This window comes from Aotus nancymaae, unplaced genomic scaffold, assembly GCF_030222135.1.
Source record: "Aotus nancymaae isolate 86718 unplaced genomic scaffold, 86718_ANA_hifiasm-v0.15.2.pri h1tg000008l, whole genome shotgun sequence".
Classification (NCBI taxonomy): Eukaryota; Metazoa; Chordata; class Mammalia; order Primates; family Aotidae; genus Aotus; species Aotus nancymaae.
Genome location: NW_026988419.1, coordinates 45409018 through 45436685, shown reverse-complemented (window position 1 = coordinate 45436685; position 27668 = coordinate 45409018). Strand labels below are relative to the sequence as shown.

General features: G+C 34.5%; 1 protein-coding gene and 1 pseudogene across 3 annotated transcripts in view; both read right to left on the bottom strand.

Moving 5' to 3' along the window:
* TFPI (tissue factor pathway inhibitor) overlaps nucleotides 1–10765 on the bottom strand; it is an 87177-nt gene extending 76412 nt beyond the window's left edge. For 2 of the 3 annotated variants that reach the window (XM_064373272.1, XM_064373273.1), the window contains exon 1: nucleotides 10471–10765. The gene's annotated coding sequence lies outside the window, so the exon portion shown is untranslated. The remainder of the gene's footprint in view (nucleotides 1–10470) is intronic. The other variant, XM_064373274.1, reaches the window with a different exon arrangement.
* The window catches only part of LOC105725127 (THO complex subunit 1-like), an 84047-nt pseudogene that overhangs the window by 15755 nt on the left and 40624 nt on the right, over nucleotides 1–27668 (bottom strand).

The window sequence follows — 27668 nt, the reverse complement described above, 5'->3', positions numbered from 1 at the left end:
ATGTTCATAAATCCAACTCTCAGAGAAGGTTAGCCTATGCCCACCTAAGGAGTAAATCACCATTAGTTGGTAAATCACCATTAATGGAATCACACTAATCACAGTGATTCCATTAACTTTACAGTGTTTATTTAGATATTTCTATATGAACTCTGGTTAATAAGTTGAGAATGCAGCTGCATGCTTGGGGATGAATGATTTTGAAAATCTTCCTTGCTATGAATGCTGCTATATGGGAAGAACCACAGGGTAGCTCCTCCTCCTATTTGTCCTGTCTGTAAGCGACACCTGTTGCTGAAGCTGCTACCTTGTAACATTGAGGCAGATGGCCTAAAAATAAAATTCATCTGCTTGGAATGATGGAAATAAAAACATAGGAAAAACCTGGTTCTTTGTTGAAGGAACCAGTCTTGAAGCAGCTTACTTCTGTATTTTGTATAATGTGGGATAATAAATTTAAGGTAATTATTTATGCTACTTGTGCTGTGATGTTTTCTATTAGCAGCCAAATATTACCTGACAGTTGTTTTGCTGTTTTTGCTTTCATAAATGAACTATTGACCAATTTAAAAAATTGATAGAAGCGTGCTTAGGAAATGAGAAGATAATGTTGATAATATAAGTCCATGCCAAATTCCCATTTCTTATCATTAAAATTGTCCTGGCATTAAAGCAATGCTTATTATTATTATTACTATTACCATAAGAGTTAAATTTTGAGATTATAAAGATATACTCAGATTAAAATAAAGTATAGGAAACAATGAAGCAAAACATTCTAAACTTGAAAAATAAATTAATATTGCAAACAAAGAGTGACTTAAAAACAACAAGAATCAAATCTCCTAAGTAATTGCAGATTTGTTGACTACTCATGTTTACTAAAAGAGTGGCTAGCTTAAGCCTCAGAGATGAGGGTGCAGTGAGCCGAGATCATGCCATTGCGAGCTCCAGCCTGGGCAACAGAGTGAGACTGTCTGAAAACAAAGAAACAAACAAACAAACAAACAAACAAGGCTGGCCGGTCGCAGTGGCTCACACCTGTAATCCCAGCACTTTGGGAGGCCAAGTCAGGCAGATAACCTGAGGTCAGGAGTTCGAGACCAGCCTAACCAACATGGAGGAAACCCCATCTCTACTAAAAATACAAAAATTACCTGAGCATGGTGACATGAGCCTATAATCCCAGCTACTCTGGAGGCTGAGGCAGGAGAATGGCTTGAAACCGGTAGGCTGAGTTTGCAGTGAGCCGAGATCGCGCCATTGCACTCCAGCCTGGGCAACAAGAGCAAAACTCCATCTCAGAGAAAGAAAAAAAAAAGACTAGCTAAAGGGAAACTTCTTTTTTGGATTTGACTCTTTTTAACAGGAAGTCATAATTTTCTGGAGAATTATTTGATGTAAAATTTCTTAACCTCAGTCAGTTCATGAATCAAATCACAATGCTTTCTACATTTTAGATTGTCATAATTTCACTGATAAGAAAAAGTAATTGTTTCTATTGGCCAGGTGTGGTGGTTCACATCTGTAATCCCAGCGTTTTGGGAGGCCAAGGCAGGCAGATCACCTGAAGTCAGGAGTTTGAGACCAGCCTGGCCAACATGGCAAAACCCGGTCTCTACTAAAAATACAAAAATAAGCCAATTGTGGTGTATGCCTGTAATCTCAGCACCTCCGAGGCTGAGGTAGGAGAATTGCTTGAACCAGGGAGGCAGAGGTTGCAGGGAGCAGAGATCGAGCCACTGCACTCCAGCCTTGGTGACAGAGAGAAACTGTTTCAAAAAAAAAAAAAAAGGAAGAAAGAAAGAAAAAAGAAATACAAAAGTAATTGTACATGGTTTTATAAAGGAGGGAAGTCTCTTCTAAGAATAAAACTGTTTACTGCATAGAGCTAGTATTTTTGTTATTCATAGTATTAACAAAACAAAACAAAACAAAGTCTCATGGAGAGGAAATAGCAATACCAGGCAAAAAGAGTGTGTATTTTTATATTACCACCAAATAGCATATAGGCATATGCAAACTATTTATTTAAATATTTTTAAAACTGAAATGGAGGCAAGGACACACATTTACATAATGCTAGAGCTAAAAGCAATCATAGAAATAAGTATCTGAAATATCCAGGTTTTTTGAATAAGAAAACTGGAGCTGAGAAATTGATTCCCCCCCTCCCCGAGTCTCACATTTGTATGTTGGCAGGGTTTTAACTCAGACATAGGAATTGGGACCATTCTAGGAAAGGGCAACTGCAAGCTTCAGACAGACATACAGTTCTCACAAATATTTTCATTTTTATCACCTAAAGTCAATTTCAGATTACTTACAATCTCTAGAGATTAGCATTTCATTAAACCATAACTAGGAAGTGTTTAATGTTTGAGCCAAAGTTAAGAACCCTATTTAAACTTAATTAAAACAGAAAATAAAAAGAAAATTAATTAAAACAAATTTATATTTAATGTTTTGAGCCAAAGTTAAGAAACTTAATTAAAACAAAATTATTTTTGGTGTTCATATTTTTGATAGGTAAAAATAATGTTCTCCTACATAATAACAGGGAATATTAATATTTGCTGCCAGTTAAGAGAGGAGTGTGAGCCCTGGGAGTGGAGAAATAAAACTGAGAGGCAATAAGGGGAAGGGAGAGACAGGTATAAAGAGATCATTAGAAAGTGAAGAACAAGGTAAATGTAAACATGTAAACACATTTCTTAAAATTTGCAATTGAAATATGAAGAGAATGTGATAGACTATAGATCTTCACTACTAAAAATACAATGAACAAAATGAAATAAAAAAGAAACACATAATTTTCTTTGAGTGAATTCACATTGTTTTCTTTGAGTGAATTCACCTTTCTTCATCATAATTACTCTGATTTCCATACATATCAATTTGTTTAAGAGAAAAGCTCTTTATATTATGTTATTGGCATTTCTCCAAGAGGGGAAAAAAACAAATAAAAGTTATTATTATATATCTGAACCAAATGGAGGTTTTCAAGAATACAATTTCGCATAACTGTGAAAGCTAGTAGCTCCAAATGAAAGGAAATAGAATGAAAAATGAATGCAAGTTAAATCAATGAATTTTGGTGTGACAGGAGAAAAAAATATTAAATGTGTATTTCTCTAGTATAATTACCACACATATTAAAAATGAGAATGATCTGGAGAGATAGAGAGACCTGTGGCTACTTTTGACTATTTTACCTGCTTTTTGTATTTGCTCTTCTAGATACCCATTATTGAGTTACATAAGCAAATGGCAATTGAGGAGCAAAACATCTGTTTCCTCAGGAGTTGCTCCTCCAATTATGTACCTAGCTACCTATGTATCTCTTGGTAAATGAATTAATTTTTTAATTAAAATTAATCTCTTAATGATGAATGGGACATCTTGTCGGAGATGGAAGACATGGAAGGACAGTTTGCAAAGACATGGAAGGACAGTTGAGACTTTCCTAACAGGTTCTGGAATTCAGGTTGATATTACCTTTTTAAAAATTTTAAGGATCAGTAACTAAAAATATCAAGTCAGTTTCTTCATTTCCGCTGAAGGCCTGTTTCCATCAGATTTTATCTCTGCCTAGATAAATATATTGGAGACTTCTCAACTTCCTGCTTCTGATGATCTCAACTTGTCATATAACAAAAGGAGATCCAAATATTAGCCCAGGTATGGGAATTTCTCACAAAAATGTTACCATATTATATTTGGGGAAAAGAGACTGGATTTCTAGAACCTTTTGGTTTTAGATTTATGATGAGTTAGAAAACCTTCTGATTAGAAAAAATGTAATAGTTTCAAATATTAGCTAAAATTTTTATCTTTAAGTACAATAAACATGACAAATAAATAGTCAACGTTTTCACTCCTATTAAGGAGAGTATTTGTGGTAGTAAAAATAACCCTTAATATGAAAAAGCTAAGAATTCATGATTGCTTCTAATGACAAGTATCTGGGAGGGGTCTGAGTTTGGTTCCAGAGAGGAACTACAGCTGTTGGTGACTGCAACCATCTGCCCAGATGACATCCTGATAAACTCTGAATCACTCTAAAGGAATGAAGAGCCCTGACAGCTGAGTCATGGTCCCTCAGGAGCTGTTAAGAAGTTATCTTCAGCCACTTTCATTCAAACCAAAAAAAAAGCCATGAAAGATGAGAACTAGGGGTCCTGAGAATGACAGGCAATTGGTGCCACTTTATCACAGAATTCAATAAATAGTTAACTTTTTTCTCTTTGTTTCACATACTTAATGCTCATTATTTTACATTTTCATAAAGACCACTTAGTTTAAATTACATTCATCTCTTTCCTATCAAAATCTTACCCAACACATAATCATATAATCAGAAATTAGATAAGGTTTTCTTGTTTAATGCCCTGCATAACATATTCAATTGCAATTTTCTGGGAATGGTGATCAGAGATTTGATTTTTTTTTGTAAGTTACATCAAATCCTCATTACTAGGTTAATTTATAAATGATTACAATTTATCACATGGTACACTTTTCATATCTTTTAAAGGATTAATATGTAAAAAGTACAGTTAATGCTCAGCGTAAAGGTATGAAAATTGAATCTGCTTATTCAAGTATAATGATAGAACTGAAAGAGATCTTAAAATGGTTTAATCTCTTCCTTGGCTTTCAAAAAGATAAAGTCTTACTCTTTATTGGAGATTTCTTTTTCCATAGAATATCTTAATGTCCCATGTCCTAACTTCCTCCCCATGTCAAGTTTTATCTGTTTTTAAAATATTCATGTTGACTTCTTCAGGATATATCATTGATTGACACTCTTTTTGATTCTAGTTATATATACTGTTATCCTTGGATATTAAAGTAGGTCTCAAATACATCTTTCATGATGGTGTAAAGGTTCTGAGAGATCTGGAAAAAAAGGTATGATCTCCCTTCTGAAGGGCAAGTATATACTTGGAGAGATATTTTTTCACTTACATTCTGGGAGATCATCCATGGTCTCCCCATGTCTTTTACAGAAGAGGCTTCCAGCACCTATTATGGAAACCAAATGGTCATTTGGATCTCCCTTATCTCTATACTAGATTATAATATCGAATGCAGATAAGTGGTGGTGGGGAGACTAATATTGACAGAATAGTGATACGGCAAACATTGGCACCTCAGAAACTTTTTGCTTTTTTGAGGGCTCTTATTAATATTTGCAAACTTTAAAAAGGCTTGAAAAGAGTTTTATCCATAACTGACCACATATAGAAAAACAGATCTCTCTTGTTATGGGAAATGAGGATAGTCCAAATTCCCCCTGATTAAACATCTTTTCTCATTGGACACATTCTTCAGCAGTTCCTTAAGAGAAAAACATACTAAAAAAGTTAGATTCTGGGAAATCTAGAATTAGATTGAAATTATTGGCACTAATAGGAAGGCCTGGATATTTCTAAGAAAAATGCTTACCTTAATTTTTTTGAAAACCCACATTAGCACCAGATCATTTCTTTAATGTGTACCGATTTCCTGTCTTCATTGGCTAAATAGCTTTGCTATTATGAGATTAAAATCACGTAACTCAAAGGAGATGTATAAGATCTGGAATAATGTCATATAGTTATAAAACCAAATTCCAATGCTAATATAAATATAAATTATGTCTACTATGTTTGTCATTTATTTGGGATTATCTGTTTGCCTCAAGTGGTTTAAAAAACTGAATAGGAAGCACCTGAAGCTTTCCTTTCACAACAAGAGAAAATTTTAATTTGTATTCACTTTACTCAGCTTTCTTTATATGAAAGTAGCCAGGAAGCAGGGGAGAAAATATAATTACAAGAAATTGTGATAGGAAACTATTAGGAAAAGCAATTAATTTCTGATAAAAGCTCTACGATCTAGGTAAATAACAATGAGCACTCATGGTTTGGGAAGTGGGAAGTGCCTGTTGAACAAGTGACTACTTGACTGATTTTAAGCATGTGGAGCTCATTTGTCATCTAATATATAGAAGAGAGTGAGAAATTAGCTTCCTGAATGGCTGTTATCAGAAAACATAATGAACCAATAAAATCCTTATATAAGATGAAATAACTATTTTTTTAGAAATAGTGATCTTATGCTCTTCATTGTATAAACACATATGTACTCACATATGTACTCATATAAGATAGCTCCTGGGCTACAATAAACAATAAATATATGTTTATCTTATTTAGGCAAATTAAATTTACAGGCTCTTTGCCCTTAAATTTTTTAAATTTATATTCATCTTTTGTTTTTTAAGATGTTATGAAAATACAATTTTAAAAGCTCTTCTACTTCTAACTGCCATGTATTAACAGGGATTGGATTTTTCTACCTACCTGAAATATCTAAAAAAAAAAAAAAGAAAGAAAGAAAGAAAAAAATATAAGAAATTATACTGGTCAGTGGAGAGAAGTGATTTCACAGAGATGAGAAACAAGGGTTTAGCCCCACATTTGTACATTGTTCCAGCAGACTGATTGAAGAGACTCAGTTTAGTTTCTATGAGTTTAGACAAGAGTCTCAGGTGGTAGTTAGGGTATACAGGACCAAGCATCAGAAAAGACAGAATTATCCAGAAAGGGAGATCCAGAGATCTTCAGGGGGACTTCTAATCTTCAGCTCAATATTGGTCTGTGGCATTCATAAAAGTCTAAAGACAGGGTGAAGCACCACATAAAAGTGTTAGAGGGGCCTACACATGTAAAGTAGGGAATATTTTTTGTTCCCAAGTTGCAAAACTCTCAATTTATGAAGCATTAAGTATAATACTCAGTTGTTTGCCTCAGTAGTAGGAAAACATTAACCATAGAATAAACAATTCTCTGGTCTTACCTAACAAAGTTTAATAGCAAAACTACAAAATACGAAACTGTTTTCAAGTAATTTACATCCCAGAAAAGAGTTCAAGGATATTTATAGAAATACAACAAATACAATACCCGATAAGGTAAAATTCATAATATTAGGAAACCACATCAGAATTACGAGGTGCTCAGTAGTAGAATATAACTCATAATGAGAAAAGTCTAAATGACATCAAAAACAGAATTAGCAGACAGAAATAGTAAAAATTTAATTTGAAGTATTTTCCATGTGTTCAGAAAACTAGAGAAAAGTTGTATTAAATTTTAATATAACCATTGTGATTCATTTTCTGAGATGAAAATTAATCTTTGAAGCTTCCTAAGTGGACTTTAAGTATTACCAAAATATTAATAATAAATACCATTACTCTGGAGACTTACCTGTTTCTGAGATTTACTCTGTTTTTAAGCCTTGGGAAATGAGGAATGAGGAAGGAAGTGATGCTTACAGATGAATTATCATAGAATTCAAGGACTGAACAGAAACAGATAAGGATCAAGAAGAGGAGGAGAGATAGACTAGCTTGGCAGCAGCATGGTGATGGCTCTAGTTCCAGGGTGTCAAAGGCACATCATGCTTGGTAATAAAAACAGTATTTACATTTTAGCAGTGTCCCGCTGATGAATACTTTCACATTTCTGATGCTGAAATAGCTTTATTATGTCCTAATCAATAACATATAATAATTTTTACTCACATGTTGACTGGGGAATTCCTTGCAATAATTCTAAGTCTACACAGAGACCTGTGGCCCATCAGATGGAACAATTGTGAAAGTAGTATTGCAGCATTGGGGCTTCTATTATGGGTCATGGTGTCCTTACATTCTTTTGTTTTTGAAATCATTTTAACAACTCATTGTTCCAACTAAGAAAGGACATAACATCCCAAGGGAGGCTTAAAGAGAAAAGAAAACCGTGGATTTGACAAGGGTCCATACTTTTTGTTATTGTTGGTTTGAGGAAGAAGAAAAGTAGAGGTGATGAAGTTGCCCTCAGCAACTGGTAGTTGCTTGTAGTTGAATCTCAGGCTATGATTCTACTTGGCACCTGACCCTTGGAGAAGCGAAGACAGGGGCAGAAGGTAGTGGGAAGACTGGGCCTCTGGAGTTGATACATAACACTTAGAAAGCAGTCAGTGGGGATGTCAGAGAGCCAGGAGAGATGGTCTAGTATGAAGAAAACTTGCTGGAAATACTTGAACCCTTCCCTAATTTTGGTGAGATTTGATATCCAGAAACACATGTCTACGGAATTCAAATTTCTCCTAATGCACATTGTAGCAATCAGAAAGAATTATAGTGCTGCTACATTTCTACAAAAGACAGCAGAATCTACCTTTGACACTAATGCATGAAAATATTTTTGTGTTTTGAAAAGGCAACCAGCCAAATTTAATTCCTCAAATGAGTTAATTGCTGTAGATAGAAGACAAAAGTATGGCTGATTGTAGAAGGCATTTATTGGGAATAGATGAGTTGTATTGTAGAACAATTCTTAGATCATGTCCACATACTGAAATACATTGATGATATAATTAGCCCATTTTAATTTATATTATAGTTCAATTTAATTAATTTATACAGAAAAATAAGATTTTTTTGAAAATCCTAGTCTGAATAATTTTTTTCACTTTTTATATTGTCTCTTCCTTTTTATATGTTGTAAGGATGTTTATTTTGAATTTTTTTCTTGTATTAGGTAGAGATATCAATTGAAATATATCTAATTTTGTGACACTGAATTTAATCAACCAACCATTCCTAAGGAATTGATAGCATATTTACTATTTGGTTACATGGATAGGCATTCTGGCATTAAAGTAAATCTTTACAATAAGATTAGAAAATTACTTTTTGAGAGAATTAATGTTTTGAAAATTTGAGTTTATTACAAAATACATTCTCATTTTATGTAGTTATTTAATTTAACGATAAATTTTTATGACAGATTTTAGTCAAACTCGTTGTACAATCAACAAGCAAATGATATATGGTCAATCAATCAGACCATCAAATACCAGTTGGTGGCAGACTCCATGTGAACAGAAACCACATTTCCAAAAGGAATGTGATTTAGTCATTGGAGGTAAAATGAAAGATAATAGACTATACCTTAAAAACAAACAAACAAACCAAAACAAGACAAAAACTTGTCCAATTCAGTATACATAATAGAAATAGGAATCAAATAGTAGTATGTATGCCATTAAACCTTTCTAAGGAGATTCTGTGATCATCTGAAATAGAAAAACATGGTTTTCCAATATGACTACTCAAATCAGTAAAAATAAGTATTTTAAAGCTTTACCCTTATTTTAAAATTTTACTTTATTGTCAGTTATCTGTATTTACATTAATATTTTTCAATCTTTGTTTATCCCTATTTATAGTTTATATACTTTTATTAAGCTAGAGGCCATAAACTAACATTTCATACTCAAATAAATTTCAGGGACTATTCCCTCTTTAGTTTATGGATTAGATGAGATATGGATACTATATATTCCAATAGTCATGCACCAGAATGACAGATTTAAAATAGTTTTTAAAATGTGTTATGAAGATTTTGTCATGCTCAAAACTTTTGCAATATCTCTCAAAATTGTCACAACCTTCCCCCTTTCATGTAAATATTATGCTTTTACACAAGAAATATGACTCTACGTGCGGTATGTTTCCTGCTTGAGTTTTGCCCTTTGTATTCATATTATCTCACTTTACACAAAGTCATTTTGTGACTAATTTCCAGGGCACTGAGTCACAGTGTGGCTGTTGCTTATCTTTTCTCCTCTCCCACATGGTAGTACTCTTGGCCCTTATATTTGGCAATTATTTTATACTAAAGACTGCTTTTTTATAATTAAATAATAGTTTGTCTCATTATATTTCTGTGGTTGTTTAGTGCTGCATTACATGCTTTCCTGTCTTAATAGAATCAAACATCTTATATCCAACATAACATAACAGTACATCATGTAGGCATGTTATCTATTGTTTTAATTTACAAAATTGCACAACATAGACTTGTTCGTAAAACTTCAGTCTTTGGAGACTTGTAAAATATTTCCTTAGAGAGATTACTTAATGCTGGCATAAAGTATTCAATTTAGATTATAATTATTTGAATGTTTACACATCATTTTAAATATCATCAACTAATGGTATTGAAGGAAGATTCTTTACACAGAAGAGTGACAGTCTCCTTATTATATGTCATGAAATAAAATGGAAAGGTAAACCAAACTTTCAAAAACTTCCAATTAACCAAGCACAATTAGTACTGAATTCTCCTGTAATCTTCAAATTTTAAAACAGCTACATACACCAATTAGTCACAAAAATGTTCTGGTTTAAAGTCATAAACATCGCACATAAATTTGCTTAAGAACTAAATGCAAAATGCTGAGAACTCGTTTTCTTTGCAGTTTGAGTTTACTTTGTTTACAGGGAAGGGTTGATTTTCATTTTAGGCAAATAAACAGTGATCCTCCCCTATCAGTTCTTTGTCTCTCAGCACCCTGCTTTTCCCCCAAGAAAAGGAAATTGAAGTTATTTCTCATGGGCTAGACAGTATATCGCCATGTACTCACAAGTAAAATCTCTGATGAAAGTTCTTGGAATGTTTTTTTCAAAACGGAGTTGAGGTTATTTTCTTTTTCCTTCCAGGTGTTGAAGAGATGATTTATCTTCTCTACTTCTTCTTTTAGAAACAGATCAAGAAACTGGGGATTGAAGAATACTGAAAGAAATGCAATCTGATCTTACTGGCAGTGAAAGAGGGAGGTAAGAATTTGACTATTATGCAGCCTAAAGACGCTGCTGTCTGTTGGAGCAAAGAGGGAGCCTCAGAGTCTGTTTGAGATCACTGGCAGTTGGGAACAGCCCAGCTTCCTGTTAGGTCACTACTGCAACTCTGATGACTCTATATAGTACAAACCTCTTTTTTTTTTTTTTTTTTTTGGTGGCGGAAACAGATGAAGGAAACAGCTTACACCCAAGATTTCAGATACAATCATTTTGAATAACTATTTCTTTCACATTCCAGGATTGTTTTTGTAATCAGTTTAAAAAGAATGCTTTTTTCCTTCTAGAGTTAGGGTGTTTTATAAAATTACATATTTATTATTACATTGTTAATAAATAAACTGTTTTGCAATTTGTTTCTCTTCAAGTTATTTCATTTGTTTCACCCACTGTCAGTATATTTGTTTTTTTAAAAAGTCTGAGGGCTACTATCGGAGGTCTCTCTTAGTGAGACAGTGTAATGCGTTATCTATTGCAGAAGGTCAGGCTTTGAGCCCTACCTTAGCTACTTGCTAGCGTAGCAAGTTATTTGACTTCTCTATACCTCAGTTACTTTGTTCCTAAAATGTTGATAATAAAAGTTTCTGAGCTTGATATAAGTACTAAATGGCTTAATACATAAAAAGTACTTAAGGCAGACCCCAGTATGCAACAAATCTCCAATAAATCTTGACTATCATTATGACTGTTGTATTCTATTATTATTCTACACATCACATAAATATTTAAAAGTGTCAACCAGAGTCTCTCTGCTGTATGCCCCTATCATTAAGGTTAATCCTTACTGTTTCTGTATTGGAATTATGGTCATATCAGATTAAGATCACCAGAGATCTAGTAGGCAGAATCTACTTTGCCAGCAACACTGAAGACATCTGGTCAGAAAATATACCAGTTTCTTGTTTCTCCATCTCAGATGCTTTGTGCTTTCAATTTTTCTTGCTTGCCTTAGACTTTTCTGTAAAAGGTAACCTTTCATTTTGTGTGCTTTTAATACATATTGAATAATTATTAGGTGACTGGAACATAAGTTTTCTTATATAATTTTCATGTTTAGCTTATAAAGAAGATCCTCTTTGTATGCCCATTTCCCAGGTCTAGGAAGATTGAGTTCAGTATGTGGAGCTGTGATTCTAATCATGCAGTCTGATTTTAGAGCACAAATGCTTAAATCCTCCTCTATGCTGCCTTCTCACTCATGTTCTGGATTTGATAACATGTTAATAATTTATCTCCTATTACCTCATGCCCTGTCCCTCAGCCACAATCAAAGCTCTCATCTCACTCAGATTGTGGAGGAATGTTGCCTTTTTTGTTGTTGTTGTTCCACAATGGATCTTGATTAAACTTTTGACCAATCTATAGCTCAGGTAGAGACAAGCTCAGCCAGTCAGTTTTTCTTTCTTGAAAGCATGAAATGAGATCTATGGAAAAAGTACACTGTGTAAAAATAAAATAAAATTTCAGTACCATTTAAATTTATTATGTCAAGAGAAAAGTTAAGCCCCGGAGATTGTCAGGTAGCATATTTGCAATTCTGCCCCTTAGATTGTAGATTGGCTCTCTTTTTATTGGGGGCTGGAGTTTGCTCTGTCACCAGGCTGGAGTGCAGTGGTGTGATCTTGGCTCACTGAAACCTCTGCCTCCCAGGTTCAAGTGATTCTCCTGCCTCAGCCTACCAAGTAGCTGGGATTACAGGTGTGTGCTATCAGGCCTGGCTGATTTTTGCATTTTTAGTAGAGACAGGGTATCCTGATGTTGGCCAAGCTGGTCTTTAACTCCTGACCTCCTGATCCCCCCACTTCAGGCTCTCAAAGTGCTGGGATTATAGTTATTGTTCTAAAAATGACTTGGAGAGACAAGAGATCAAACCTGGCCCTATATCCAATTACTCATCTTTGTTATAGATTAACTGCCTCCTTTATTGCCTGGTACCTAATTCAGACCAGATGGCACCTCAGACTCCATGACAGTTACATCTTCAGTGTGGAATGTTAAATATACATTTCCCAAGACAAAAGCACCACCTGGACCAATTACCTAATTGCAACTATGCCATTAACGCTTACATAGAATGATGCTGAAATTCTGTTAAGCTTCCCTAAACTTTGACTCTTTAAGTGATCCCAAACTTCTATACTTCTGAACATTGACTTTCATTCTTTGGAATCTGTACTTCCTGAACAGCTAGTTCTCAAACTTCGTGTTTGAATACATTCTCTTTAAACTAGATTCTGACTCTTTTAGTTATTTTAGGTTGACAATAGTAAATGTCAGACTCTTAACTGAAAAGCCAGATGGAGAAAGGGCTGATAGCCACATGTCTGTGTGTAAGATGGTTATATGGCGAAAGCTAATTGATAGGGCATCGAGAAAAAGAATAAAGGGAGGAGAACAGGTAACTTCTAAGAAAGAACAAGAGAGAAAGTGAAAGCAAGAGCAAGAGTGAGAAGCACGTGATGTGAGCATGATGCCCGAGCTCTGCAGTGGCAGTACATCCCCAGGCCTAGCTCAAGTTTTCCAAAGTACTCAGGAACAGGCATCCTTGGCATAAATCCCTTTTTGTCCTAAAGTTATTTTTAAAAGGTTTCTTTTTAATGTTAAGAACCCTATCTGAAAAACCCATATTTTTAACTCCAGAGATCATCCATTTCATAGTTAAGCTATGCTTAGCATCAATGAAAACTTACCATTTTTTAAATGTAATTTACAAAACTTCAGTATGCTTGTGCTCAAGATAATGTGAGAACTTGATGTTGTTACGATATTGTTAGGTTAGCCTGATACTGTAACTATGGACCCTGTAGACTCAGCTCCTCTCTGGGTTTTTTTTTTTTTTGCTAGTTTACTATTCTGTTGTATATAACTCTAAGTCTTATTTATTTGGATAAAACAAATATTCTCACCAACAATTTGCCTATTTGCCTTTGTATCTTAAACCTCTCTGTATCTAATAAGTATCTGGATCTTTTCATTTCCCACTACGTTTTGTTATTTTTTCTTTCCAACTCACATATGTCAAATAACATTCTCAGCTCTTAATATGAGCTTTAATATCTCTTGACTAAGACATAAAAATAATCTTTTCTTTCTTTACTTGCCCTGCCTATTAGGAGACATTTCCTAACTTTATCCTTTAAGAATGCTGGCTATTAAAACATATCTGATGTTTCAGCAAATTTAGGTAATTCTGACTGATCGTGGTGAGAAGGGTACACATTGTTGCAGGATAGAGAACACTAAGACTAGGAAGGATGTTAGAACTTTAGACAGAGGTTTTGATAAATATCCAAAACAAAATTAAATGTTATCACATCAAATAGTCATTTCATGCATTTTTGCCTACTTAAAAAGTGTAAAACTTTAGATATTCCATTATTTCATATTTTAAACAATTACTTTTCATACAAAATGTGACTGCAAAGATGTTTAACTGGATTGGGTGAAGGGTGAGTCCTTGAGCTTCACTCTTTATTCCAGTCTTCATCCTTACATACAGAATCTGAGCCGTATGCTGTTTCTAGTTCACTTTTTCTAAAAATGGATTTCTGAAAACAGATCAGCAAATGAAAAAAATGGACATTTTCAGATTTCATATGTAGAAAAGAAAGACAGCTAGGTTATATCAGATTATATTTATCAAAACTCTATGTAATAGGTAAGACATATGCAAACATGGTTTTAAATGTGCCTCTATATTTATTTCATCATTACTGAAATTTATTTAGCTCTCATATCTCTACATTTGCTGATATGGAAAGCGCAATCTTGCTTTTTCTAGGTAATTTACTACTAGCTAAATTATCAGTTAAAATTTGGTCACTTTGGGGCAAATCTAGGTAATTCAGATATGTCCTGCTGTCATTCCTTCCCTTCTCTTAAGAGCATCTGAACCATTGGGAGTGATTGGGAAAGACCCCTGGCCCATTTTCTGCTCTCTGTTCTGACTGTCCTCTGATAAGAGGGCTCTTATAGCTTGGTTGTGTCTATTATAGACAAGATTTAAAATTAAAAATATGTTCTCACTTCAGATCATATTTCTTGCAATTTAAAGCCTTGCCTTTCAAGAAAATCTTCTTTCCTGTGGGTTGAAACATCCATTTGGCAAGCCACATGAAGTTCTTTTTTGCTCTTATCTTTATCTGCCAGGGATAAAGGATAAGGACAAAAAGAAATTAAAAAAAAAAATGTATCACGTAGTAAATCAAAATATTACCAACTATAGTCCAGCCACCTCATTTTTAGCTAAATTTAATATAATGTTCATTTTAACAATAGTTGAGATATCTACTATTAAGTATATCATTCAGGTTATCTGCATGATTAATTTCTCTTTAGATAGTTTTTTTTTAACCATTAAGTATCTCAACTTTTTATATTTCTTAAGAATTTAAAAAAATCCATCTCACAGGAAATCAGGAACCATTAGATAGATGTGAGGGAGAAGGGACATACTTAGCCTCTTTTCCTTCTCCTCTCCCTGGTAGATTATATTATTTGTTCAAACATACATATTTGCTTTCCTTCCCTTTTGGTCCCTCTTTGGTAATGAGTGAGAAGAGAATATTTCCCTCCTCTCTAACATAAGGTCATGCTGCATTATTGGCTTTGGCAAATACAATGAGCAGAAATATATATACGCAACAGGTGGGTAGAATTTTTATGAGCTTCATGGCAAGTTTATGAGTTTTATGTTCTATATTTTTTTCCACTTTTTCTGCCAGATGGTTGTTATGTTCAAGATTAGGGCTATTCTTTTTTTTTTTTTTTTTTTTTTTTTTTTTTTTTTTTTTTTTTTTTTTTTTTTTTTTTTTTTGAGGCAGAGTCTCGCTCTATCGCCAGGCTGGAGTGCAGCAGCGCGATCCTGGCTCACTGCAACTTCCGTTTTCCGGTTTCAAGCAATTCTCCTGCCTCAGCCTCCCTAGCAGCTGGTACCACGGACACGCACCACCACGTCCGGCTAATTTTTTGTATTTTTATTAGAGATGGTGTTTCACCATGTTGGCCATGATAGTCTCCATCTCTTAACCTCGTGATCCGCCCGCCTCGGCCTCCCAAAGTGCTGGGATTACAGGTGTCAGCCACTGCGCCTGGCCAAGATTAGGGCTATTCTTTCATACTGAATCATAATAAAGAGGAAAAGCAGCACCAACATGGGTGAGCCACAAAGGTGATTGAAAATGAATTTTTTGTTGGTAAAAGCTTTGTAAATGTGTGAGTAGTTTGCTACCAAGCGTAACTTAGGCAGAAATGAACAATACACTCTCTATCTTGACTGCACGCATATGATGACATTATGTAACCCTGAACCACTGGACTAAATTGGACTGCTAGACCCCATGTCTTCCATCTCCCTGTGCCCCATCTTCTTCCTACTAATTTCCTTGCAGCATATGAAGTAATCTGGGAAAGAATCCTTTCCTGAATTTACCTATAGTAAGCAACAACCTTCAACAGCAATTAAGTAAACAAGGATCAATTTGAAATATGTTGCAGATTAAACTCTTTTTATGCAACCTAGTAGTAGCAAAAGGGTTTTCAGGAATTTCCTATTCACAAGCAAGCTGAGTCCATCTGTAGGAAAATTCCATCTTTTCAACGGGTTAAATTTTGACAGGGATATCAAAACAAATACCCACATGCAAAGGTTGAGTGCCAGCATTACTGTAATTTTTGCTTGATCAATGCCATATTTATTATTAATAAGGCATTTCTTGCTAAGTTGAAAATGAGGAGCTTGGTTATTGAGAAGCAGTTGTAGCATGTGGTACTATGAAACTCTAGTCATTGCTTGAGGGTTACTTAGCCCTCACAGAAAATTTTTCAAAGAAGTATTAGTCATAATTTGCCTTAAGGCAATAATGTTTACTAAAGGTAAACATCTTAGGCAAACTTTCTTTCATCAGATTGAACATATTCACTAAAAAAATAAGGGCAGCTAATCTTTATATGATCTGTGTTTAGGCATTGCTTTTCACAATAATATACTGCTACTTATTTTTTAATGTAATGTCTCACACAGAAGAAAACATTTCTTCTGTGGGCTGAAAAAATGTGTTCTGTCTGAGATATTACATTTAAAAAATTCTAATTTTCTAGAATCAGACTTTTTTTGACTTTAAAAATTATACTTTTAATTATAGAGTATTGTTAGAATAATGCAGATATAAACACTAGGATAACTGTGACCAATACCATAAGGAAAACTGTTTTACGTACTGACTTGTTCACTCATTCTCCACAACCATGGAAAACAGGCACAGAGTGTTCACAGGGTGTGCAGAAGCAGCCAGGGACTAGGGAGAAGAAGGCACGCAAAAATCATTAGTGAAGAGAGTTTGATGCATAAGTTCTACACAAAGTTCAACACAGCAAATGGGCAACAATTGGCAGAAGAAGAGGAGACATCTGGTGTGGCCCTTGCCCTTTAAGTTTCCCAGCTAGACTGTTCACGTATGGAGATAGCTGGGTGCTTAGAAGCCTTGTCTTGAGCCCTTCACTTCTAAGAAGCCAAAAGCAGCAGGAACTAGTTGGGGTGGGGCAAGAACACTAGGGAAGGAAAAGCAAGTGAAACCCACTTAGGTCATGGAACTGCTGTCATCTATGGCCACTCCCAAGCTGATACCCATAGTGGCTCACAGAAGCAACAGGAGAACTTTGATATTTATTAAAACCATCAGCAACATATATGGGAAAAGACATAATTGAGTTTAGCTACCAAGAACATATGTGTCACCCAATACCCACAGTCTGTTAGATTTTGTATAGAACAAAAAAACACGCTCCTTGCCTCAGTTTGTCCTTAAAAAGGAGTGGCAACATTAAGGAACCCCCTGGAAGATGGGTTACTTTCAAGGTTGTGTCATTATTTTTTTATTTTTTATTTTTTTTTTGAGATGGAGTCTCACTCTGTTGCCAGATTGGAGTGCAGTGGCACGATCTTGGCTCACTGCAACCTCTGCCTCCCGAGTTCAAGCGTAGAATCAGACATCCTACTACACAGCATGGTGATATTATTTAGATATCACTTTTATTAATGTGGTTTCTTCCTAATACTATTTTATTTATTTCTCTTCCTCTTTCTATGAGAACCTTGTAAGTATATCTATATGTCTGAAATCTAAAGAGGTAAATTGATATACATTAATTGATTTAGTTTTTGAAGGTGCATAACAAGGGTTTCCTATATGATTACCTTTAATAAATAAGTCCTATACAAAGACATACCTGTTATAAAAATATCACAGACTCTTAGGTCATGATAATTGATACAAATCATGTAGCATAAGGAAAGTAATATTCCCACTGCACTTTGCAATCTTTTGCTTTCATCTGTGGACCAAACATTAGGAGAGCCTTGTTAAAGCAGAGTGTGTGCAGAGGAGTGAGTCAAAAGGCATGTTATTTAAATGATACACATTTAGACACCTTAAAAATATATGTACTTCAAAACAAGTCTGAAGCAAGTTGAGATATTTAACTTTAGGAAGAATAAGCTTGGAAGGTGGGGGGAGTATGTATTCACATATTATATTACATTATTTTATATTACTGTAACTAGAAAGCTAGTATGTGGAAGAGAGTGTAAATGTAATCTATTTTGCTCCAGAGAGAATTAGGTGAGTGACAATATTGGGCACACAGATTTTAGCTTACAATCTGGATAACTCTTTAACAATTGTAGTTTTCAAAGATGGGATAAGCTGCCCTACAGCAGGGTATGTGCTCATTCTCAGGAGTGTCAGAGAGTGGTATGCGGAAGCTGCTCAGAAGACATATTGACACTGGTGTCATTAGTCAAGACACTTCGACTAAATTGAAAGATCTGGAGAATTACCTCCATTATTCACAATCTTCTAGCCCTCTCATTCCTTGATGAATGTGGGAAGTAGAAAAGTTCCTTTTTAAAGTTTTCTTTCTTGTTAAAGAATAAGTGTGCTCATAACTTTGTTAAGCCCTATCCTATGTAGCTGTTAAACATGCCATGCTTACAGGCACGTAGTACATTCTATGTCCTTGTACTTTAACCAAGATTTCTATGCTGGTCATGCTCACAGGCATGTTCCAGCTCTCCATTGCTTGTACCTGTTTAGAAAAGTTTTAAGTTGTTAGCCAGTCGGGTTTTAGTTTAGATTATGAGGTCTGGCTCCAGGCAACTGCAATCAAACACAGCAATAAGGACAATCCCAAATGAGTAAGGAATGTTTGTGTGTATTCCCTCTGTTCTATGTACTCTCATGGCAAGATGGCTAGTGAGAGTGCCCTTCCTGCAGTCCAGGAAGTAAAAATTGTGTTGCTGAAAAATCCTTTGCCTCAGTGCTAATTTTTCTTTGTGGCACTGAGCATCTATTTCCAACAATCAATAATAACGATAATGTGGTTACATATAAAAAACAATAATACAAATAAGCATGGTAACAATAGTTAATGTTTATTGAAGGCTTACAGAATGCCAGACATCTTTCTCAGTTCTTCATGCCTTAAAATTACTTAATTCTCACAACAACATGTGAGGTAGGTAATAGCATTTTTCCAATTTATAGATGAAGAAAACTGATTTAAATGACTTGTGTAAGTTCAAATAGGAAATAGAAAACAGTGAAATCTGAATCTTGATAGTTGGATTCTGAGCATACAGTCCTAACTACTATACCACACTACCCTCTGTTTCAGTAGTCACGTTATCTTTTATATATTTCATTAGTCATAATAATAAATATCCATTGTCCTTCTCAGTTAAATTAAAAAAATTCCCAAGGCCAAAACTAATAATTTTTAAATCATGTAAAATCTATAACCCAGAAATTATATCTCTAATAGTCTAAAAAAACTTACACTTTGCATTTATGCACTTATTATATATCATATATATAAGAAAGAATATATATGATTAAACTATAATTATATATTATATATAATGTATATTTATTTTGATATGTATAATTATTTTTCAAGTTCTGGGATACATGTGCAGAATGTGCAGGTTTCTTACATAGGTATACAAGTGCCATGATGGTTTGCTGTACCCATCAACCCATCATCTACATTAGATATTTCTCCTAATGCTGTCCCTCCCCTAGCTCCCCACTCCCCAATAGGCTCTGGTGTGTGATGTTCCCCTCCCTGTGTCCATGCGTTCTCATTGTTCAGCTCCCGTTTATGAATGACAACATGTTGTGTTTGGTTTTCTGTTCCTATGTTACTTTGATGAGAATGATAGTTTCCGGCTTCATCCATGTCCCTGCAAAGGACATGAACTCATCCCTTTTTATGGCTGCATAGTATTCCATGGTGTATAGGTGCCACATTTTGTTCATCCAGTCTATCATTGATGGGCATTTGGGTTGGTTCCAAGTCTTTCCTATTGTGAATAGTGCTGCAATAAACATAAGTGTGCACTTGTCTTTATAAGTAGAATAATTTATAATCATTTGGGTATATATCTAGTAATGGGATTGCTGGTTCAAATGGTATTTCTGGTTCTAGATCCTTGAGGAATCACCACACTGTCATCCATAATGGTTGAGCTAATTTATACTCCCATCAACAGTGGAAAAGCATTCTTATTTCTCCACATCTTCTCTAGCATCCATTGTTTTCTGACTTTTTAATGATCAGCCTTTTAACTGGCATGAGATGGTATCTCATTATGGTTTTGATTTACATTTCTCTGATGACCAGTCATGATGAGCTTTTTTTCATGTTTGTTGGCTTCATAAATGTCTTCTTTTGAGAACTGTCTGTTTATGTCTTTTGCCCACTTTTTAATGGGGTTGTTTTCTTTCTTTTAAATTTGTTTAAGTTCCTTGTAGATTCTGAGAAATTGTCTCTGTTTGAAGATGACATGATTCTATTTAGAAAACCCCATTGTCTCAGCCCAAAATTTTCTTAAACTGATAAGCAACTTCAGCAAAATCTCAGGATACAAAAATCAATGGCAAAAATCTCAAGCATGCCTATACGCCAGTAATACACAAACAGAAAGCAAAATCATGAGTGAAGTCTCATTCACAATAGCTACAAAGAGAATAAAATATCTAAAAAGACAACTAATAAGGGATGTGAAAAACCTCTTCAAGTAGGACTACAAACCACTGCTCAAGGAAATAAGAGAGGACACAAAGAAATGGAAAAACATTCCATGCTCATGGATAGGAAGAATCAATATCGTGAAAATGGTCATACTGCCCAGAATAATTTATAGATTCAATTCTATCCCCATCAAGCTACTACTGACTATCTTCATAGAATTAGAAAAATCAAACTACTTTAAATTTTGTATGGAACCAAAGAAGAGCCCATATAGCCAAGACAATCCTGAGCAAAAAGAATAAAGCTGGAGGCATCATGCTACCTGACTTCAAAATACTACAAGGCTACAGTAACCAAAACAGCATGGTACTGGTACCGAAACAGAGATATAGACTGATGGAACAGAACAGAGGCCTCAGAAGTAATGCCACACATCTACAGCCATCTGATCTTTGACAAACCTGACAAAAACAAGCAATGGGGTAAGGATTCCCTATTTAATAAATGGTGTTGGGAAAACTGGCTAGCCATGTACGGAAAACTGGCTAGCCATTTACAGAAAACTGAACTGGACCCGCTCCTTATACCTTATCCAAGGACATCTGGTATATTTTTATAAAGTCATAAAATTGAAAGCAATTAAAATTTTTTAACATTATAATTCAGGGGTACATACACAGGTTGGCTATACAGGTGATTATATGTCATGCGGGTTTAGTGTACAGATTACCTTATTACCCAGGTAATAAACACAGTATCTGATAGTTTTTCAGTCCTCACCTCCTTCCCAACCTCCACCCTCAAGTAGGCACCAGTGTCTGCTGTTCCCTTCTTTGTGTCCATATGTGCTTGATGTTTAGCTCCCACTGAGTAAGAAAATGTAGTATTTGGTTTTCTGTTCCTGTGTTAGTTTTCTAAGGGTAATGGCCTCAACCTGCATCCATGTCACTCCAAAACATATGATCTGATTTTTTTCATGGCTGCATAGTATTCCATGGTGTATATACACCAACCACATTTTTTTTTATTCAGTATACTGTCGATGGGCATTCAGATTGATCCATTTCTTTGCTATTATGAATAGTGCTGCAGTAAACATACATGTGTATGTATATTTATGATAGAATGACATAACAATTTAAAAATTAATCAATGTGGACTGAATAAATACATTGTGGCATAATCATTTGATAGAAGACTATTTAGATAAAATACAGTAATACAGCATTTAGATTAAATACAATATACACATAGCCAGGACAAAAAATAAACCAGAGTAAAAATTCAGAATACTATTTACATAATTTTAGAATTACATATAGCTATATATGTAATAAAAGGACACATAGTTACATTTGTTGCTTCCTCTAGAAAGGAGGGTAGAAGAATGCAATAGGGAAAGGCTATAAAGAAGAATGTGGCCTTTAACTATTCAAGATTATATATATCTTACATGAAATACTAAATAATATTGCATTTTACATAAAATCCTATATAATAGAATGTGCACTTTTCTTCAATTTCAAGTACTTAAAAATAAATGAGAACATGTGACAGCAATAGAAAAACATTAGAGAGACATTTTTACAATTCATTCTTTCCAAAATGCTTAATTTTATAAATTCTAACTATCTAAATGAAAGAAAAATAACAGTTTGTTATCAAGATAATATTTGTAAAAATGAATTAAAATTAAACATTATTTCATTTGATCATTTTTATCACATCATAAAAAGGGCAGGTATTCTTTTACTTTTATAAAATGATGTTATTCTTTTATATTGTAGTTTCCAAAGTCAATGTGCATGAAAAGTAAAAAATATCTTTCCTGGTTATCTGTATAAGATGCAATAACCAATAAACTTCTAATATAATAACCATGTGGAACTAACAGCACTCTTTTTCTAAATGTACTGATTTTTTTTTTGAATAGCTTTTTCTCACAAAGCAGCTGACCATTTTTGGCAAGATTTAAGAATTTTAACCTACAACTTTCTTTAGCTGTCTGTGCTATGCATGCCTGGCAACAAATGCCACCTTCCGAATTTCACTCTCAAAAGAAGCTTCTTTTTGCCTGTATTTTCTCTTTCTCTTGAGGAAAGCAAACAAACTTCATTTATGCTGTGCCTTGATTTAAAAAAAACAACAACAGAGAATGTGAATCGTGTAAACTAAATAAACTGAAAGCTATGATAACACTCCATATGTAAGCTTGACATCACGTTAGTCTTGCAACATTAAATATAAATCTTGGAACAAATTATTTTGCGGCACAAGAGAAATTTGTTATTTCCCTTTTTGTGTATGCTTTTTCTTCTTCTGTGAAAGATAGATGTGGGATAGGGTGGACTAGCTGACTAAATTTCGTTTCTTCCTCTCTTTCCCCAACTCCGTGTGGAAGATGAAATCTCAGAACATGGTTTTCCTGCTCAGCTTGCTGCTTTATCTTTTCTGGGAACTTTCCTAAGTGAGAAAAAAGTCTGGATAAAAAAAAAGTAACCTTCTTTGAGAATTCAATAGGCAATTTAAAAAGTGCTGAAACATTTGTCCAATCTCTTCTCCTAGGTTCTGGCACGTGTGAAATGCACCTGATAAAGAAGAATGATTGATTGATTGGTCTGGTCACCATATTCTCTTAAAGTTAAATTTTCATAGAGAAAAGTAACATTTTACCTAACAAAGAATCATAAAACCATTATTCACCAAAACTGTTCTAAGCTATTAAAAAAATTAATGAAGTAAACACACTTGATTTTCTTAACAAAGCTATAAGATAGCATACGGGATGTTTAAATAACTTTACAAGTGTTAAGTCCAACTCTATAATCCTGGGGTTTAACCATTATGAAGTATTGTCTCACTATACTTTTTAGGACTAAGGATTTGCAACTTAATTATCCCTTTCTCTTTACAGTATGTAAGGGATCAGTTTATACACACAAAATCTTGGGTGAGTGAACACAAAGAGAGAAAAGACCATGGAAAGGAGAAGCAAAACTGCTGAGAATAAATTCACAGCCTTGTCCCTGAAAATTAACCACTGTTGTGCTCACCAGAGTTTTAGTATGTACAGATTTCATTTAGGATATCTGCCTGAAGACCCCCTTCGAAGAAAGTCAAGTCTCAGGGGACAATTGTCTTTGCTTTTATGGTTTCTACATCTTTACATGTTTGCCTTTTCATTGGAATGCTATGTCTTAGAATTTATAGTTTTAACAATTCTATGTTTTATTCTTTAATGTTTTAAACTTGAATTGTTTTGCTTTTGTTTATTTTCTATATTTTAAACTGGTTTTAGGCTTTTCATTTAGTAAGCGTTTTAATTATTTTGTAACACATTCTTATTTATTTAATCTCTATTACTTGTATGCCATTAAAAAGCATTTAATATTGAATCCCATCTATATTTTATTTTTAACTAATTTTATTATTTTCAGTGTTATTTTAACTCTCATTTTTGTCATGTCTGTCTTAAGTATTATTATTTGTGCTGTATGAATGTATATATAATGCATGATGCTCATGTGTTTGAAGATAGCGTGTTATAAACCAGAGAAGCTGGGCCTTTTTTTCCTTCTATTTAATATAGCAGCAAGCCTTCTAGCCCCTAGGATGGACTACTTTTCCCTTAGCCAAAATTGTGCTCAGTGACTCTGTGATCACTGCACTGAATAATTTCATAGGTCCATTGACCAAAATTTACCTGTCCTGCAAGGAAGGACAGTAGCAAATTGCATGAAATGCTGGTCTTCTCATATAAAACAACTTCATTTTGAATCTCCCAGGAAACTTATATGTAAGGATAGATCCATTTTACTCTGATCTCTCCTGTAAGCATACACATTTGCTGATTTCTATCTCTTTATGAATTGAATTTGAGGGATAATTACTTGTGGCCTAGATTATCTTATCTCTCTTATTGATTAGGAAGGCTTAAGGAACCTTGACCTCAGGAAGAATTACCCTTATAATCTCTTCCTATTGTTTCAGACTGTACGCAGGGAACTAAGCCCTTGATGGATCCTGGCCTGAGAAAGTCTGCCTGATTAGATAAAACAATCCTGCCCAGATTCTCAAGTGCACAGGACCAGCCAGTCATCTTCATTCTTTCCTTGATTTTAACCTTCAGCATCACAAAAGTTTCAACTGAATTGAGTTACGCAGTTTCTAGACTCTGTTCATTTTAGTTGAGAACAATATTTCATTTTGGTAAGGTTTCAGTCCTGCAAAGCAGGTAAAAATGTAGCTGACTTTCTCTAATGTATTGTCCTTCTCAGCAGTTAAATTGTATAATTGCCCCCAGATATATTAACCTGGGCACTAGCAACATTTTAGAATGAAGAATTCTTTGTTGCAGTAGGTTGTCCTGTGCGCCGTAGGCTATGTAGCAGCATTGCTACTCTCTATATGCTAGATGCCAGTAGCAACTGCCCCTGATGGTAACGCCATGTCTCCAGAATTTGCCTCCCATTCAGTGAAGAACATAATCATTCCTCACTGGGAACCATTGTTCTACTTTGAGCCCCACTCTGCACACCTGACTGCATCTGGGGGGTTCTAGTCAACTGTCTTTTCCTATGCTCTGTGTCTCACGTTCTCCCTCTGAACTAATTACCTACCTGTGAGCTTTGGGGCTCTCAGGTAGCTTCTTAGAAAAGTTTATCTGGGTATGATATGTTGTCATTCTCTCAACTGATTTTCATTTCAAATGAAATAAAATAAAATACTTGATTAAGAATATCTGCTAATTATAAAAAATAAGAAAAGCATAAAGACAAAATTCAAATAATACATATTATCCATATATATTTCCCAACTATAAGCAGTGTAAAGAATTCTTCCATATATTCTCAGTCATGGAGAGCTCTACAGATACATGTTTCTGTTTTTTTTTTTTAATGGATTATATTTTGTCTATCAGTGTGTGGTCCGTTTTGAATGACTTAATATTTTTTTAAACTGTTGCACAGTCTTCTAATACATTACTTTTATTAGTTCCATGTTATTTAATTGCAAATATGTTTGATTACTTACTAAACCAACAATCTGTTGTTAGAAAGCTGCATCTTTTAAATAACTATAAAATATCTGAATTTCATAGGCAATATATTTTAAAAGGCCTGTATCTCTGCTACCACACTGGTATCAATAATATATTTTACCTTGAAGGAATTAGGCTGGTCCCACCTTATGAAGTCAGTCAGGTTGTAGCCACAGATCCATGGACTTCTATATTTTATTATGTAAATGGCTACATCTTCCTACAGTAGTTGATACTATTAGAAGATTTATCTCCCAGGGAGGAAGATTCTTCTCTTGGAATGTGTCAGGACAATTTAAAAGTATAGAAATGTTTACCTGGTAATATTTCCTCTAGGCTACCACAGTCTCATAAAAAAGTGGTAGAGGCAGAGTAGCATTGGTTGAGTATTGACTAAAGGAAGAAATGTGCCAGACATGGGTAAATTTATTCTAAATGAAGACTTAGACCAGAGTACACATTCCTCTGAGTGAGGATTGGACTAACTTGTATATATAATGTGTACAGTGGTATATTAATATGTATCTGTATTGTAGTTCAAAGGTTATGTTCATGACCATATATCTCAATGATATCTCTCAATGATACCAGAGTAGGAGTTCAAAAGAATTGAATATACCTTGTCTTTTTTATTCTATATTCTATCTGATCACTTGAATTTCCAAATGTCTTCTATGAGTAACTAAATTTGAATAATATATGTATACATGTGTGTGTGTGTGTGTGTGTGTGTGTGTGTGTGTGTGTATACAGAGAGAGAGAGAGAGAGAGTCTCGCTCCGTCACCTAGGATAGAGTACAGTGGCATGTTCTTGGCTACCTGAGAGCCCCAAAGCTAACACGTAGGTAATTACTTCAAAGGGAGAATGGGAGACACAGAGCATAGGAAAAGACAGTTAAGTAGAATCCCCCAGATGCAATCAGGTTTGCAGAGTGGGGCTCAAAGTAGAACAATGCTTCCCAATTGGGAATGATTCTGTTCTTCATTGAACATTAGGCAAATTCTGGAGACATGTTAAGTTGTTACCATCAGGGGCAGTTGCTACTGGCATCTAGTGTATAGAGGCCGACAATGCTGCTACATAGACTAGGGTGCACAGCCTCCCAGGTTTAAATGATTCTCATGCCTCAGCCTCCCACGTAGCTGGGACCACAGGCCTGGCCCTCACACGTGGCTCATCTTTGCATTTTTAGTAGAGACAGAGTTTTGCCATGTTGCCTGGCTGGTCTCAAACTCCTGATCCACCTGCCTCGGCCTCCCAAAGTGCTGGGATTATAGGCATAAGCCACCGTACACAGCCCAAATAATAATTTTTATTCAAAATATTTTATTTTTATTTTTGTCTCTCTTTATTAAGTATATATTTGTGTTTTCACTAATCTTTTCTAAGAAGAACCAGAAGAAAAAAAAAAGGTATTGGCTGGTGCCCTTTGGAACTCTGAGAAAAAATGGCTCACTATCAATCACAAAGCTAATGGTTTTGTGATTATTTATCTCTCTTTGTCTAATAATACAAGACAAATCTACAAAAACAAGAATGGTAAGCAGACAGAGAGTTTGATTGATTTTAGGTAAGAATCATAAAAATATTAACAGATAACCTTTATTTTAGACATTTAAAAATAATTTCCTGTAAGTTTATAAATGTTTTATTAAAATATTTTTACTTAAAGTTTCTTAGAAAAAATTTAAAATAAAAAAGCATTAAAAAAATAGCATATAAACATACCACATAGACATAATTATTGAGCACCAACCATATGGCAAACACTGTTCAAGAATTTTTAAAAAACAGCAAAGGACAAGACAAATGAAGCCACTTTCTTCTTGCATCTTTTATTTTACTACAATAAAGTGAATTCTAGCAATGATCGTAACTTTTACTCTGAATGAGAATTAGAACAAATTGCA